General features: G+C 46.9%; 1 protein-coding gene across 1 annotated transcript in view; it reads left to right on the top strand.

The window, feature by feature from the left end:
• LOC102164325 (uncharacterized) overlaps positions 1–14,762 on the top strand; it is a 221,456-nt gene extending 206,694 nt beyond the window's left edge. The window contains exons 10-12 of the transcript XR_014815262.1: positions 10,715–10,915; positions 12,688–12,937; positions 13,292–14,762. The gene's annotated coding sequence lies outside the window, so the exon portion shown is untranslated. The remainder of the gene's footprint in view (positions 1–10,714; positions 10,916–12,687; positions 12,938–13,291) is intronic.
• Positions 14,763–15,884: the final 1,122 nt, after the last annotated feature.

Below are 15,884 nucleotides of genomic sequence, written 5' to 3' on the forward strand. Positions count from 1 at the left end.
TTAGTTCAGATATGTCAACTGTCTGGGAAACAGGGATGAGGGAGGCAGGAAGAGGCAGGGCTGCCGTGGGAAGAGGCAGGACAAGCCCTCCCCAGGAGCACAGGTTGCTGGCTCCATAGGCAGTGGCCAGGGTGACAGGGACATGTGATCTAGAACATGGCAGCCCCTGTGGAAGGAGCTGCCTGTGGCTGCTTTGCTCATATATGGACCCCAGGCCTCTTAGATTCTTCTCTATTACAATTAAATAAAAGTTATTCTGCTTGTTCATCTGTTCAGCAGACCTCTATTGCGCTCTGGCTGCCTGATGGCCTCTTCTAGGTTCTGGGAGTACCGTCTTGGGTAACAAATGAAGAAGCTCATCTTATGGAATTAACGAGGGGAAAAAAGACAATAAACAAAGAAGAAACCCAGTCTGGCTGTGCTACAAGGATTGGTGCTGTGCAGCAAAACAAGGCCCAGGAAGGGTACAGAGAGCACATGGTGGTGGCGGCGGTGGGGGTGCTGGTTTAGAGGGTAGTGAGGCGAGGATCTCACTGACATTTAGCAGAAACTAGAAGATGGTGGGAGCGAGAGCCCTGAAGATACCTGGGGGAAGAGAAGCTCCTACGGGAGCATACACAGCATGTTCAGGTTTGGGGCAGGAAGGCAGTGTGACTGGAGCACGGCTGGAGCTTGGTGGGGTGCAGAAGTGAGAGTCTGGGTCATTTCTTCAGATCAATGGGAAGCCATTTGAGGGATTGAGCAGAGCAGTGATATTATCTATCTGGGTCTTAAAAGGATAAGTCTGGACACTTATTGAGTATAAAGCAGGCAGACAGGTCTATAAGCAGAGAGCCCCATTACAAAGTTATTACAATAATCTGGGAGAGAGACAGTGCAGCCTTAGGCGAGGGCCATAGCAGTGATGGCTAGGTCTTGGAGGCAGAACTAAAAGGATTTGCTGATGGATTGGATGTGGGGTGTGGGAGGGGGCAGGAGTCAAGGATGACTGCAAGCATTTTGCCCTGAGAAATCAGAAGGATGCAGTTGCCATCAGCTGAGATGGGAAGATGAGGGGAGCAGGCAGGGAGCTGTTGAACGTGAGATCTCCAGTAGACAAGGAGACCAAGAGGAGATGGCATGGGGGCAATTTGTTAAATGAGTCTGGAGTTTTGAGAACAGGTCAGGGCACGAGAAATAAATTTCTCAGCACTCAAGGAACAAATGAGAGTCAAAACCTAGAGATAATATCTAAAACCTCAGAGATCACCTGAGGAGTGAGCATAGATGGAAGACAGAAGGCTGCAGCTTGAGGCCCCTTCTCTGCTTCCAGATGAGGAAAATGGGGAGGAACCCCCCCCAAAAAAATACAAAAAGAGAATAGCCAATGGGATAGGAAGGGGGAACCAGGAGACCAGTGACCTGGAATGCTGGCCTTCACACCCATGTCTGTGTGACCCAAAGTTCACATTTCACTGCCCAGCATCTATTTTAACATTGCAAAGTCTTATTTTGATGTCTGTCTCCCTCTTATACCCCCAGGTCTGATACAGATTCTGGCATTTGGTAATCTCAGTAAATATCTGTTGAGTGAATTAATAGGCATTTAAAAAAGGAGCAAGTATAGTCTGGCATTTTTGTTATTTAGTTTTCATAAGCATTGAAAATGCAATTGTTTTGTGACTTTTTTAAAGAAAAAAATTATTTATTTTTTAAAGTATAGTTGATTTACCATTTGCAATTTCTGCGGTACAGCAAAGTAACCCAGTCTCTCTCTCTCTCTCTCTCACACACACACACCCATTCCCTTTCCTATATTGTCTTCCATCATCTTCTAGATATAGTTCCTTGTGCTGTACAGTAGGACCTCATTGCTTATCCATTCTAAATGTAATAATTTGTATCTATTAACCCAAACTCTCTGTCTAACCCACTCCCTCCCCCTCCCCTTGGATACCACAAGTCTGTCCTCAATATCTGTGAGTCTGTTTCTGTTTTGTAGATAGGTTCATTTGTGCCATATTTTAGATTCCACATATAAGTGATAATCTTATTGTATTTGTTTTTCTCTTTCTGACTTACTTCACTTAGCATAAGAATCTCTGGTTGCATGCCTGTTGCTGCAAATGGCATTATTTAATTCTTTTTTATGGCTGAGTAGTATTCCACTGTATATATGTACCACATCTTCTTATTCCATTCCTCTGTTGATGGACTTTTTGGTTGTTTCCATGTCTTGGCTCTTGTGAATGGTGCTGGTATGAACATAGGGGTGTATGTACATGTGATTTTTAAAGAAATATTCTCTTGAGTTAGGGATAGGGAGTGAGGGAGGGTGAAGGAGACAATGGGGGATGGCAAAGGGGCACTCCTGAGCACAGCCTTGGTCTAAATGTGCCCCGTGCATAGGCAGAAAGTTCAGAGACCCCACCATCATTGCAGGGGACAAACCAAGTGAAGGGTGGAATCACTGGCAGGCAACTCAGGCATATTTTCATGGCCACAGTCACTCATGCTCCCATCAGGGAACTTAGCTGAAGTGTCAGCAGGGCCAGAACTTGACCCTGAATCTGCATTTAGCTGAGTGCCCTTAGGAATCGTCTTCTGTGTTGGCATCTCTCTGAAAATCAAACTCCATTTTGTGCTCAGCCAGAGTGGCTGGGTAGCTGCTTTATTATTGATCAAACAGGGCTCTACAGAGAGCTGCCCTGAGATGAGAAAAATCTTAAAAGGCTCCCTCGGCCATGATTCAAGTCAGAGAAACAAGCCCTGTGCTTACTTCAGGACCAGAGGCCAGCCTGTGTTGAGACAGAAGCTGACAATCTTTCTGCCAGACTGCCCTCAAATCAAGAAGTCTGTATAGGTCCAACACCATGCCTTAATGCTTTCACTGCTGTGATCAGAGCCAATCACACTCAGGACTCTCCCCAGACCATCCTCCTTCCCTTAGCGATATCTGGGTTCCATGGAAAACATCAGCCATTTGTATAGTTGTAAGCATCTAGGTTCAGTACTTTTATTGTGTCCTCAACAAGCGAGCATGGGGCCGTTGCTTCCTGCCTGTGTTTTATGGATGGTGACTTCCACCTTCTCAATATCAATTCACAGGGAGGATGCAGATTTCTTCTGAAGAAGACCTACTCAGAAAAGAAGGAGAGAGAGAGAGAGAAATAGGAATGTTGAGCAGACATTTCATATTCTTTCCTCCGTTTACCGTGCACGGTAGTGTGCATTTGACCCATGTCGTGATGCTCATAGAACGGACGCAGGGTCGAATGCCTGTGAGCAACAGAGGTGGGAGGAAAATAGCAGAGCCAGGAAAATAGCACAGGTGAGATTCAAACCCACCACTTTATGCCACCGAGGGGAAAGCTCTAGAGAGGGAGAGGCTGCTGAGGGGATTATCAGTGGAGTCACAGTAACTGGAGGAAGAGTTGCCTCTCCTCCAATTCTCCTTCCCCCAGATTGGGAAAAAGAATGGTACCTTGTTTAAGAACTTAACTTAATCAAGCCCTGGTAAATGGCGATTTCACATCATCAGCAGGGTCTTTATGTAGCTAAAGGAACAGCCATTAAGGAGTGGGAGGTTCAGTAATAGGTCTGTTTTTTATTCTCAGTGGCCCAAAGGGGTGCAATTTGAAAGGAGTTTGGGGACTGGGGAGAGGAATTAGACTAATACTGATCTGCATAGTGTCGTAAGTTATTAACTGTATTGTGGGCTGAGATGGCCTTGCAAATTATGGCACAGTCGGGTAAGGTTGCTTTTCCTTCTTAGACTCTAAGAATTAATGTTCATCCTTGGGAGGTGTGTGTGAGAGTGTGTGTGTGATGTCTCTGGGGCTCTTTGTGTCTGTGTGTTTTTGTCTGATTAAAATTTTTCTTCTAGCCCCGCACGGTCTACTTATGGTAGCCATGAGCCACATATAATAACCATGTAAATTAATTCAAATTCAAATAAAATGTGATTAAAAATTCAGTCTCTTAGTTACACTAGTGACTAGTGGCTGCAGTATTGCACAGTACAGACACGGACCTTTTCCATCATTCTAGAAAGTTACATGAGACAGCCTTGCTCATGACCCCCGGGAGGACAGATGGCAATGCACACCAGCAGGGTGACCTCCAAAGGGACCACATTTGTGCCAGGTCATCTGAATTGTGTTGGTGCATGATTCTAGATTGATTGATTGACCAAATGAATGAATGCATATGGTTACTAGAGTGAGATGGCTGTCAGGGTGGGAGGCTGGGGACAGAGGAGGGATATTAGGCTTTAAGATTTTTAGATGAAGAGTCTCCGATGTGGTGCAGTGGGTTAAGAATCTGAGTGCTGTGGCTCGGGTCTCTGAGGAGCTCAGTGCAGTGGGTCAAAGGATCTGGTGTTGCTGTAGCTGCAGCAGAGGTCACAGCTGTGGCTTGGATTCAGTCCCTGGCCCAGGGACTTCCAAATGCTGCAGGTGTAGCCATTAAAAAAACAAGGTGTTTAGATGGGACACATAGAATGAGGGCTGTGGAGGCTGGTGCGTGGTAGAGGTAAAGGCCGTGGGGGTGGTTGAGGTCCAAGACTGTGAAGCAAGAATGTTTGGTGCATCAGCCTGGGTGACTTGTGACTCTTTCCTTCTTTCTGTTGACTGAGAGAAAAGAGATGAGGCCAGCACCAGCAGATGGGGTCAACCATCTTCACACCCCAGCCTCTTAGAAGATGGTCCACCCTTGTCTCTGCTTTCTCATCAAGCTCTCCAAGGCACTGCCTGTACACCCCGAGGGAGACATCAAATACCTTACCCGGCAAGAGGCGGGGGTCCCTGTATTTTTTTTCTGTGGCTTCTGTTACAAAGGGCACCAAGGTGGGTGATCTCAAACAATAGAAATTTCTTCTTTCACAATTCTGGAGCTGAATGTCCAAAATCAAAATGTTGACAGGGACACGCTGCCTCTGAAGATTCTGGCCAGAATCCTTCCTCATGTCCAGCTTCTGCTGGTTATGAAGTGCTACCAGGAGCAATTAAAGGGCTCCGAAGGTGAATTGCAGTAATGTTGTGTTATGGTGAGAGCTTGGCGATCTTTGGCTTATGGAGGGCTCACGCTAATCTCAGCCTCCATTGTCACATGGCCTCTCCACCACGTGTGTCTCTGTGCCCAAGCAGTCCTCTTGTTACACAGACATCAGTCAGATTGGATTTAGGGCCCACTTTCATCCAGCATGGCCTAATGTGATTACATCTATGAAGGCCCTATTTCTGAATAAATTCACATTCTCAGGTCCTACTTGGGCATGGATTTTGGGGGGAACACTGTTCAGCCCAGTAGAGTCCCTGATGTGGAGGTGCCACTTACCACCTGGTTTAATGCAAGTATAAATAAGACCTTATATTTTCATTTAGTCACTTCGTTTATTTTAGAAAGTTTATCCAGGATCTTCCATGGCCAAGGCCATAGTTGGTACTGGAAGCCCAAGAGACACAGCCCTTGATCTTAAACTCCTTGAAACTCACATGTGGTTAGGTCTGAATTCCAGTTTTCCTTTGTGAAGGTGTTGGGACTGTCTTGTTTCTCATTTCTGGAGTTTGGGTAGGCTCACGGCGGGGGGCTGGAGGGGCAGAATCTGAGATAGCAGTGGAGCCAGGAAGCTTCGAGAATAAGCCTGCTGTGTGCAGAGCCCCACCTACAGCCAAACCCTTAGTTGGAAGGATGTCTTCTCACCCTGGATCCTTAAAGAAGCCTAAAAATCTGACCCAGACGAGGTGTTAATAACATCACCTCCGCATTATCCCTGTGCAAATCTCATTCTGGGGTGGTAATATAAATCATATTAATGGAAGCTCCTTTGCAAAGGAAATCTATTTTGATACTGCTGTAATTTATGGCAATGAACACTTTTAATATACTCAAGAGTTATCTGGATGTTATAATGAGCCATCCACACAATGGGATTTAAAAAAAATTATCTTTTTGTTAGAATTTGATATTGACTCATTAAACAATAATGAATTTCTCTCAGTCCAGCCCAGGGGATAGGGGTGGGAAGAGGGAAAGAGCTGGGTTTCTTTTTATTCAAACGGGATCGATGAGACTCAGATACCGAATTGGACACACTTCCTAGACTTCTGAAATTGGGCCCCCTTCCTCCCACCTTCCCCCCAGGGAGGGGGGGAGTTCCACCCTTGGCTGGGAGGTAGTGCTCCCAGTTCCTTAGCAGGTTGCTACTTGAACATGCTTTGTATAGGAGAGCGTGCCGAAACATTGGCTCTAGAGTTCATGGCATCTGTTTAGGTGTGCAACTGTTTAGGTGTGCAATTACCCCCTGACTCCAATCAAAAACCTTTCTCTCACCACGAAATGCCTTAGGCTGGCCCAGTTTACTCTAGGGTGGAGGAATGTTCCACTGGTACCAGGTACGTCTGATAAACAACCTCGCTATTGCCCACGTAAGTCCTCCAGAAAGATCTACAATGGCTTTTGTGCTAATGCGAATGTTGAGTGTCCCAGAGCTCTCTCTGGGTGACCTCCAATTACTGTGTCATTATTAATAGAAGCTCTGTTTCGGTTCCCTCTCATTACGCGGCGCAATTACAGAGACTCCCTCTCAGCTGCTATGTCCTTTCCGTTGGGGACCGCTGGTGGGTGAGCATTTTCAGGTGGGGCTGGTCTACTTGGTGCTAAGAAGCGTGGCCAGTCCTCTGTCTTCTAATAGAAGCATATGTCACACTGTTATTTTTCAAAACAAGAAAATTGCAGTGGGGATGGAAGAACATTGATTATAAGGGAAGTGCTACGAGGAGCAATTAAAGGGCTCCAGAGGTGAATTTCATTAATGTTGTGTTATGGTGAGATCTCGGCCACTGCTCAGAACCATCCAGCAAATCTCATTTTCTCTCTTCAGTCGTAAAGGTCTGGGAAGGTCTCAGGGAGTCTAATGAGGCCACCGAGAAGCTGGGTCCAGAGAGGACTGGCAGTTCCTCCGACTATGTGAAACAAGCCTTTTATTTAGCACAGAAATGACCCCCCTCCTATGGAGACTCTGTGCTTCAGGTACAAAACTGTAACTGTGATAAAATAAAGTGGGAAATGAGGCAATTAATTGAATTGGGTGACGAGGACCTGCTATGGAGAGAAAACATTGCTCTGGGCTCCAGATTTTCCAGTTGTAGAAATATATCAGATTTTCCAGGTATATAAATATATATGTCTCAATATATATACATCTCAATTCCAACCCTTCAAATAGACTCCAAATAAAACGCTTTATTTGGCATAGTCTTAACTGTCGAAATGTTTCATTACAGAGGAAAACACGTGTACAGCTAATATTTTCGAAACAGACACAATGGCTGCAGCCATCATAGGACTGGCAAACAGATGCCTCGGGGCGGATATGAAAGTCACATGCTTCTGGAAGTTCCCACTCCTGTCGTCTTTTGGACGGCAGTGGAGATAGATGACCTTTCTTCCAAAACACTTTGCTTGCTAAGATGGTCCCATCAATGGCACAAGGGATAAAACTCTAGTGGAAAGGTTTACAAGAGTATTTCTGCCTCTTGGTGGCACTTTATCCCTCACTGCAGGTGGGTCTCGCCAGCCCCAGCATCCTAGTCCCAGCATCTTCTGGGACTGGCATTCAGTACGCCGCATAGCGTTCTATGAGTAAACATACAAGGCCTGTCACTGCAGCTTCAAAACAACTTTCCTGATGAAATTCATTTATCCAGCCATTAGTATAATAACCATAATCAATCTTCTTATTGCCAAGTACAGAATGCTGGTACAGCCAGTCCTCAGTGATGTGAAGTAACTGATATGCCAATCAGATAAATATTGTGTTAAATTGCACTAAACAACAGTGACAAATGGTACGTTGTACACATATTAAAATTGTGATTCTCCTTGGATCCATCAGAATTCAAGGGCATCAGAGTGAGGTCTGTCATCAAATCGGTGAGTGACAGGGTGGAGGCCAGCCGATCTTTCAGGGTGATTCAGTATTTATTGCATAAATAACCACTGCAAAATGCAATAGCTTACACGATAAAAAGGCTTTATTTTTCTTGATTCTGCACTCAGGGCTGGGTTTCACTGGATGGTTCTTTGGTTAATGGCTGCTGGGGCTGGACCATCCAAGATGAATTTTTCACTCTGCAGCTTCACCCTCAGCTGGGGTAACTGGTGTTGTTGGGGGCTGGCTGGGGTATTCTTTCTCTTGCTCTCTCATGACGTGTTCCTGTGTTGCTGGACCTCTTCTCACAGTGGCTCAGGAACCCAAGTGAGAGCGTTTCAAGGGGACAAGCCTCCATGAGCAAGCGCTGAGTCCCTCTCTTTGAGTCATGCTTGCTATTGTTCAGCTGACCAAAGCAAGTCAATGGCCGAGCCCAGCGTTCTTGGGGGAGAGGGTTACACCAAGAGGGTGTGATGACAAGGAGGCATGGCTTATTGGCGGCCACCAGAATAACAGTCTACTATACTAGGAGTCCTCCTGTCTGAGCCTAGGAAGTACACACACACACACACACACACACACACACACACACTCTCCTGGAGGCATGCAGGACCATAGTGTGTGTGTGTGAGGTCCTCATAGTGTGAGGACCAGAGTGTATGACTATTGGCATCAGAAAACTTTCCTCTGTAGCTTTAAAATTTGCCCTTTCTTCTCTTCCTTCTCCTCTTCCTCCCCCCCCCCACAATTTTATTGATATATAATTTACATACCATAATGTCAACCTGTTGAACGTATGCAGGTCAATGGTTTTTAGTTTATAGACTTGTACGGTCATCACCATCATCCAATTTTAGAGTATTTTATCATCCCCCAAAGAACACTTGTCCCTGTTACCTTTACCCCATGCCCCACTTCCACTTTCCCTGCCTCCCAGTCATAGGTGACCAGGCCTCTGTTTTCTTTCCTTAGAGATTCGCCTCTTCTGGACATTTCATGTAGATGCAATCCTACAACGTGTGGTCTTTTGTGTCTGAATTCTTTTGCTCCCCCTCCTGTTTCCAAGGGTTCTCTACGTTGTAGCGTGTATCTGTACTTCATTCCTATTTTGGACGGATAATATTCCATTATTTGGGTAGATATACCGTGTTTTGTTTATCCATTCATCAGATGATGGATATTTGGGTGGCTTTCTTTTTTGGCCTTTATGAGGAATGTTGCTGTGAACATTTGGGCGCGAGTTTTTCTGTGGACATATGTTTTCATTTCTCTTGGGTAGTTGTCTCGGAATGTAATTGATGGGTCAAAACTCTGTCGCTGGGAGGAGCTGCCCAACTGCTTTGCCGAGTGGCCACACCGTTTTCCATTCCGACATTTGTTTGTGTTTAATCTTGTGGGGGACGGCTCCTCCGCTGTGGAAGATGGCTTGGAAGGGAGATAGGGGCAAGACAATATGCCATCTCAAAACCACTTTAGTTCCAGAACTCTGTGATTAATGGTTTATTCCTAGTCAAGGCAAATAATGGAATTAACAGAAATGTTTGAGGGTTGCGTTGTCCCAGATTCTGACTTTGAAGACAGCAAAGGGCAGCAATGGTTGTGGGCAGTGGTCTAGCCTCCCTGAACAGTGGGTCTCTGCAGATGCCAGACTGGCCCGTGCTCAGCACTATTGCTGCCTACAGCACCCAAGAGCCTCCTCCTCAAGGTTGAAGGCACAGGGCCCTCAGAATGCTGCCAGGGGGACCAGCTGAGGGAGGCTCGAATCGCTTGGTAAGAGCTTAGTAAACCTGTGTCTAACCATGTTCAGATTCTGGGTGTTCTTATTTTGCTCTCTCCCAGTTCTGTGTTCTGGAAGCCAAGAAGCTTGTGCCCCCAATTCCTGAGGTAGACCCAAGAAAGAACTAATTCAGAGCCCAAAAAAATCTCTAGCATCAAAACCTCCCAGCTATTATGTTCTGCTCTGTGGAGCCTGGTAGAACGCAAAGAACCAAAGGTTCTGAGGGACCAGGGAATCCAAGATGCAGACTGCAGAGATGCTGTCTTCCTTGTTGACATGACCAGAGATGCAGGGAGCTGTTTTCCCTCCCTCCTTCCTAACGCTTCTTTGGAGAGTTGATCTCTTGAGGTAACAGCTGCCTCTGATGGGCTGTGTTGGGGGTGGCTGGACCTAGACGGCAGCATCTACGCATCGCGTTGTATTCCTCAATCCAGCCTGCTGGACCTCCTTGTTCACAATTCCTGTGGTCCCTTCTGGATCATGGCCTGGGATGGAGAGGCTACTGCTAGAACTTTATACCTTAAAAGTATCTTCAAAAAATACAGCCAGCTTCACTTTAGTGGATTTTTTTTCATTTTTTAAAGTTTTATTGAAGTATAGTTGATTTATGATTTTGTGAAAATTTCTGCTGTGCAACCAAGGGATTCGATCATATGTATACACACAGCCATTCTCTCTCAGATTCCTTTCCTACATAGGTGATCACAGAACATTGGGTAGAGTGTCCTGTGCTATACAGCAGGTCCCCATTGGCCAGTCATTACCAAACCCTGAGTCCCCTCCTCCCCAGATTGTCCCCTTTGGGAACCCTACGTTTGTTTTCAAAGCCCGTGAGTCTGTTTCTGCTTTGCAAATATGTTCATTTGTATACGTGTATTTGTGCCGTGGAGTCTAAAAGTGCTCTGGAAGGACGGGCCCTTCTCTCAGTTTCCACCCTCTCCTGTCCGTGTCGCCACTGTCCGCACACTCTCTGTCTCCCCCAGGAGACTCTGGGCTGCTGAGGCCAAGGCTGGCTTTCTTTGCAGCTGTCTTGCCGCAGCCCAGTCACCACGTGTGGCATCGCGGGCTCGCAGGGAGCCTCTGGAGGTGGAATGCATTCGAGAATGAATGAGAACCCTGATTCGCAACAGAAGATCATCTGATGGGCTCTCACATGAGGAGGGACCAATCTAGTCTATGCAGCTTCCCAGCGAAGACCACGCCCCGGGGCTGGCTGTCAGTCACAGGTAGACTGATTCGTATTGAAGGAGAAACATCCTCAGTGTTAGAAGCGCTCCTTGGGCTCCAGCAGCAGCTAGGTGTCTATCTGGAAAAACAGGAGAGAGGATTCCTGATGGAGACTGAAGGACCCGTTTGGAGCCCTTCCAATGCGGAGGTTATCCTGCTGCGACAGGAAGCAGCTTCTGCTTTTCCAAACTAACCTTAAAGTGGATTCAACTCTTCCTCCCAAATCTGCTCTCCATGGTATTTGGGAAATAAATATAAATTGTCCTTAAGATTTTGTAGTAGAGGAGTTCCCATTGTGGCTCAGCAGATGAAGAACCTGCCATAGTGTTTGTGAGAATCCCTGACCTCGCTCCATGGGTCGGGGATCTGGCGTTGCCATGCGCTGTGGTGTAGGTTGCAGATGCGGCTTGGATCCCATGTTGCTGTGGCTGTGGTTGTGGCCTGCAGCTGCAGTTCCAGTGTGACTCCTCGCCTGGGAACTTCCATATGCCCTGGGTGTGGCCCTAAAAATAAAAAAAAGATTTTGTAGTAGGCAGCAGCTGCTCTGCCCACCCTACTGTCCAGAGTTCTCCTGCAGTGTTTCTCCCTGGTCTCCCCTGTGCCACTTGCATCCAGCCTCTTCCTGGTTTGTCCATCTCCGTGTCTCTCTGATTCTTGCCCTGGAATTGTCCCTCCATTCTTCGGGGTGCCTCTCTACCCTTCTCCATTGAGGACAGAGCCCTTCTATGTCTTGGCTTCTTTCATCTGCCACCCACACCTCCACCTCTGTTCCCAGTACCCTTCACCCATAAAGAAGCCTGACACCACCAGGATCCATTCTGGGAAAAGTGTTTCAAGACATGGAGTTTCTTTTGGGATCTTTGTGACAACTCAAACATTTTCAAATACAGAGGGAAGAAGAAAGAGAAGGAAAGAAGGAAGACAAGTGAGTTTATTTTTCTCCCCAGTTTAGATGAGCCAAGAGCTTCTCCCCCCCCAACCTCACAACCTCCTCTGCACCCAGGAGGAGGAAACAGGTGCTGCTTCACGCTGGTGAAGTCAGGGGCGACAGTGGCTGTGAGGTTAGTGTTTCCCGAGACATGGAATCAAAGTCCTCAGGCTCTTCCCTGGTCCCCAAGAGCAGGTGAGCAGCCCCTGTCCCCAGAGTTCTACACACCTCTCCTTGTCACACTCACCACGCCTGGGATTTTACATTATATGGGGGATGATTTGATGCCTTTTTAAAATTAATTTACTTATTTCTTTTTGTCTTTTTAGGGCTGCACCTGCAGCATATAGAAGTTCCCAGGCTAGGGGTTGAGTCCAGGCTAGGGGTTGAGTCCGAGCTATAGCTGCTGGGCTACACCACAGCCACAGTAGCGTGGGACCCGAGCTGAGCTGTGACCTATGCCACAGCTCGCAGCAACGCCAGATCCTTAACCCACTGAGCGAGGCCAGGGATGGAACGCGCATCCTCATGGATACTGGTCGGTTTTGGGACTCTGATTCCTTTTTTTTTTTTTTTTTTGAATTCCTCGTAGTATTTTAAGCTCTGTGACCACTGGGACTATATTTGTTTCAATTCACCACTGAATCCACTCAGGGCTCCTCGAAAATTCTGGACAGTGAGTAAGTGATCAATTAATGTGTGTTAATGGGGTAAATGGATGGAAATACAAATAAAGAAAGAACATAATTTTTATATGGACATGTTATAAATAACTGTGAATGGATATGGGCTGCAGGACAGTCTTCGGAAGCAAATTAATCCCCATGCTGTATTTGATTTCAGGTACTTGAGTTAAAACCGGATGAAACCCAGCATCCCCAGCCTCACTTCCTCTCACGTCCAAGGGAGCAGGACTCACCCTTCTGTTTCCCGGCCAAGCCTGCTGATGCCGAGCCCAGAGCCCAACCCTCCCTGCAGGGAGCCTGCCAAATGGAATAGAGAAATAGGCCTTGGTCATACAGTCATGTCACAGGAAGGGACCCACGGACAAGGACTTCTCAGGAAGATTGGTGCAAAGGACATACTTCCAAGGGTAAGACTACAAAGAGGAAGAAAGAGAAGTAGGAGAGGTGGGGGTGCGAGGAGTCTCCGTGAGGCTTGTCTTCCAGAAAGCTACGAACTGTGCTTTGTGTGCAGCGCAAGGGGATGAGGGAGCCGGACTAGGGATTCGCCCTAATAAGGAGATGTTCTCTTCTATGGGAGGGGGCAGAAGGGAAGAGGGACAGGGACAGGGAGAGAAGAGCCAAAGGCAGGTGCAGAAGGGAACCTGCAGACAGGCCAGGTTCACTCATCAGCATCCGCTGTGATCCCTGGGATGATGGGAAACGATGCCTACAATTTCAGGGTAATTACACCAACTACCACACTCCCTCCTTCCCCTTCCCAGGTGTGGCCTCCAGCGCCAACCTCGGGGCTCCACTCCAGACCCTGAAGGAGGAAGAGTGGTGCCAGTGGATCCCTAGGAAGGGGACTCAAGAAGAAAGGAAGGTTCCAGATGCCTGAGGAGGGAGCTGCGGTATGTCAGGGAGCTGCCCCCATCTCCGCCGGCTGGCCTGCACGCTGCCAAATTGCCTCTTGATATTTATTTGTTTCTTGTTTCTTTGACAGAAACACACACACACACACACACACACACACACACACACACACACACACACACACACACACACACCCGTTGCTGACATACACAATTAATCAGGCGGAGTATTTCTGATGTGTGGTTTAACCCTGCCCTGCACTTACCAGGTCCAGGTCCCAGGGCCCCGTAGCTGTCTCACACGGTTCCCTAGCAACCAGATGAGACAGGGAAATGTGCAGTTTCATCACCACAAGATGTTAGGTCAATTAATATTCATTAGCAGTGCCTGTGTTTGGCTGCTAGGAGACATTACGGAGGAAAAAAATCTTTGTTGCCTGAATGGGGGGTGGAAGGGGTGGAGAGACCCATGAATATGTATGTTATGTACTGAAGATGTGTTTTCTTATACTTACGCTCGCACACTGGCCCACATGTACATGTAGATTAAAAACATTCCTCTGTGTATTGACAATTATTCTTCCAAGTTTATATTATAGGACTAGGTTTTAGAAAAAATAGGAAGGTTCTACCCCCAAATATTTATCATGGCTCATTCAGGTCACCTGAAATTATACCACCAGTAATTCTTTAATTTAATTTAATTTTTTTCTTTTTTAGGGACGGACCTGCAGCATGTGGAAGTTTCTGGGCTAGGGGTTGCATGGGAGGTGCAGCTGCAGGCCTATGCCACAGCCTTGGCAACACCAGATCTGAGCCCCATCTGCAAACTGTACTGTAGCTTGAGACAACACTGGATCCTGAACCCACTGAGCAAAGCCAGGGATTGAACCTGTATCCTCACCGACACAATGTTGGTTCTTAACCTGCTGAGCCACAATGGGACTCCTATTTTATTTTATTCTATGATTTCAAAGACTTTATGTATGTTTAATAGGGTCTGAAAAATATAATGAAAATCCAGTTATTTCCTGTATACTCATCATGTGAGGATAACTACAATTAGCCTCTTGCTGTGTGCTCTTTTAGTGGGTTTTTGTTTTTTCCCCTCCAGCGATCAGACACACACATGCACACACACAGTCACATGCAGTTTTACAAAAATAGTGTTCTGTATATACTGTTGCACAGACGGCATTTTACAATGGTCGTTATTATTATGAACATTTTCTCATTTGTAGAAGATTCTTCTACAACATCGTTGTTATTCGTTGCGTAATATTTCTGTAAGTGTGCTTCCTATGGCTCATTTAACCAAATGCCTATTTTTATTTATGCATTTAAGTTGTTTCCATTTTTGAAATTATAAATAATGCTACAATGAATGTCCTTGTACAGTCATCTTTGAAACTTTGTCCAATTATCTCCTTAGAGTAAATTCCTAGCGGCAGAAGTGTATGTTTAAAAGTCCCCGCCTCCCTTTTTTTTAATGGCTATGCTGAAGCATATGGAAATGCCAGGGCTAGAGGCTGAATCAGAGCTGCAGCTGAGGCCTATGCCACAGCCATGGCAACACCAGGTCCAAGCTGCACTGGCGACCATGCTGCAGCTTGCAGCAATGTGGGACCCTTAACTCACCAAGAGAGGCCAGGGATCGAACCCTATCCTCACGGAAACTATGTCAGGTCCTTAACCTGCTGAGCCACAATGGGGACTCCTTTTTTTTTTTTTTTTCTTTTTTGGCCTTGCCTGTGCCATATGGAAGTCCTCAGACCAGGGACTGAACCCTCGCCACAGCAGTGACAACGCCAGATCCCTTAACTGCTGGGCCACCAGGGAATTCCTAAAGGTCTTTTAAACACTTTGTCAGGTTCCCCTTCAAAGAGAAGGGGAAAATTTCTGCTTTTCCCAATAGCGAATGAAGGTGCACCTGTGATCTTTTTAAGTGACCCTGGCAGAGGTCACATATGATGTCCATTGTCTGAGTTTTGTCAGAAATTTCCCTTCACCATACCAGACTGGAGCCTGAGCCCTCTGAGGGAGAGGGTGCAGATTCTAAAAGAGGGGGATCTGGGGATGCAGAGAACTGGTGATTTTGTATAAGTCATGCCCAGTATTTTTGGGCAACTCACCAGTCAATAGCCCCAGATGCAGCCTGGAACCAGCCAGCACAAAGCGATGCTGCGCTCTGCCAGCCTCCAGCCCCGTGCTGTGTTCTGGAAAGACTGCTCCTGGCCTTGGAGGTGGCCCCCACGGCTCTGGTTTTAGTCTTGGGGCTCTGGTAGCCCTTCATCCCAGCTCTAGGAAGAGGATGGTGGAAGGCGGGTCATATAGAGGAGACCCAGAGGGTCTTGCTAAGGGAGAGAGAGGGCAGCTCTCAGCCCCCCTGGAGTTCTGGCAAGGGGAGAAGGATGGGATTTGCAGAGGCAGGGACACCTGTGGCCCCCTTGGTCTGTGTCTTTGTGTCTGCGTGTGTGTCTGTGTGTGTGGGGGGGTGTTGCTT

This window comes from Sus scrofa, chromosome 9, assembly GCF_054392235.1.
Source record: "Sus scrofa isolate SSC_HxYL_T2T_F1_AM1 chromosome 9, Sscrofa_HxYL_maternal_Yorkshire_Landrace_v2.0, whole genome shotgun sequence".
Lineage (NCBI taxonomy): Eukaryota > Metazoa > Chordata > Mammalia > Artiodactyla > Suidae > Sus > Sus scrofa.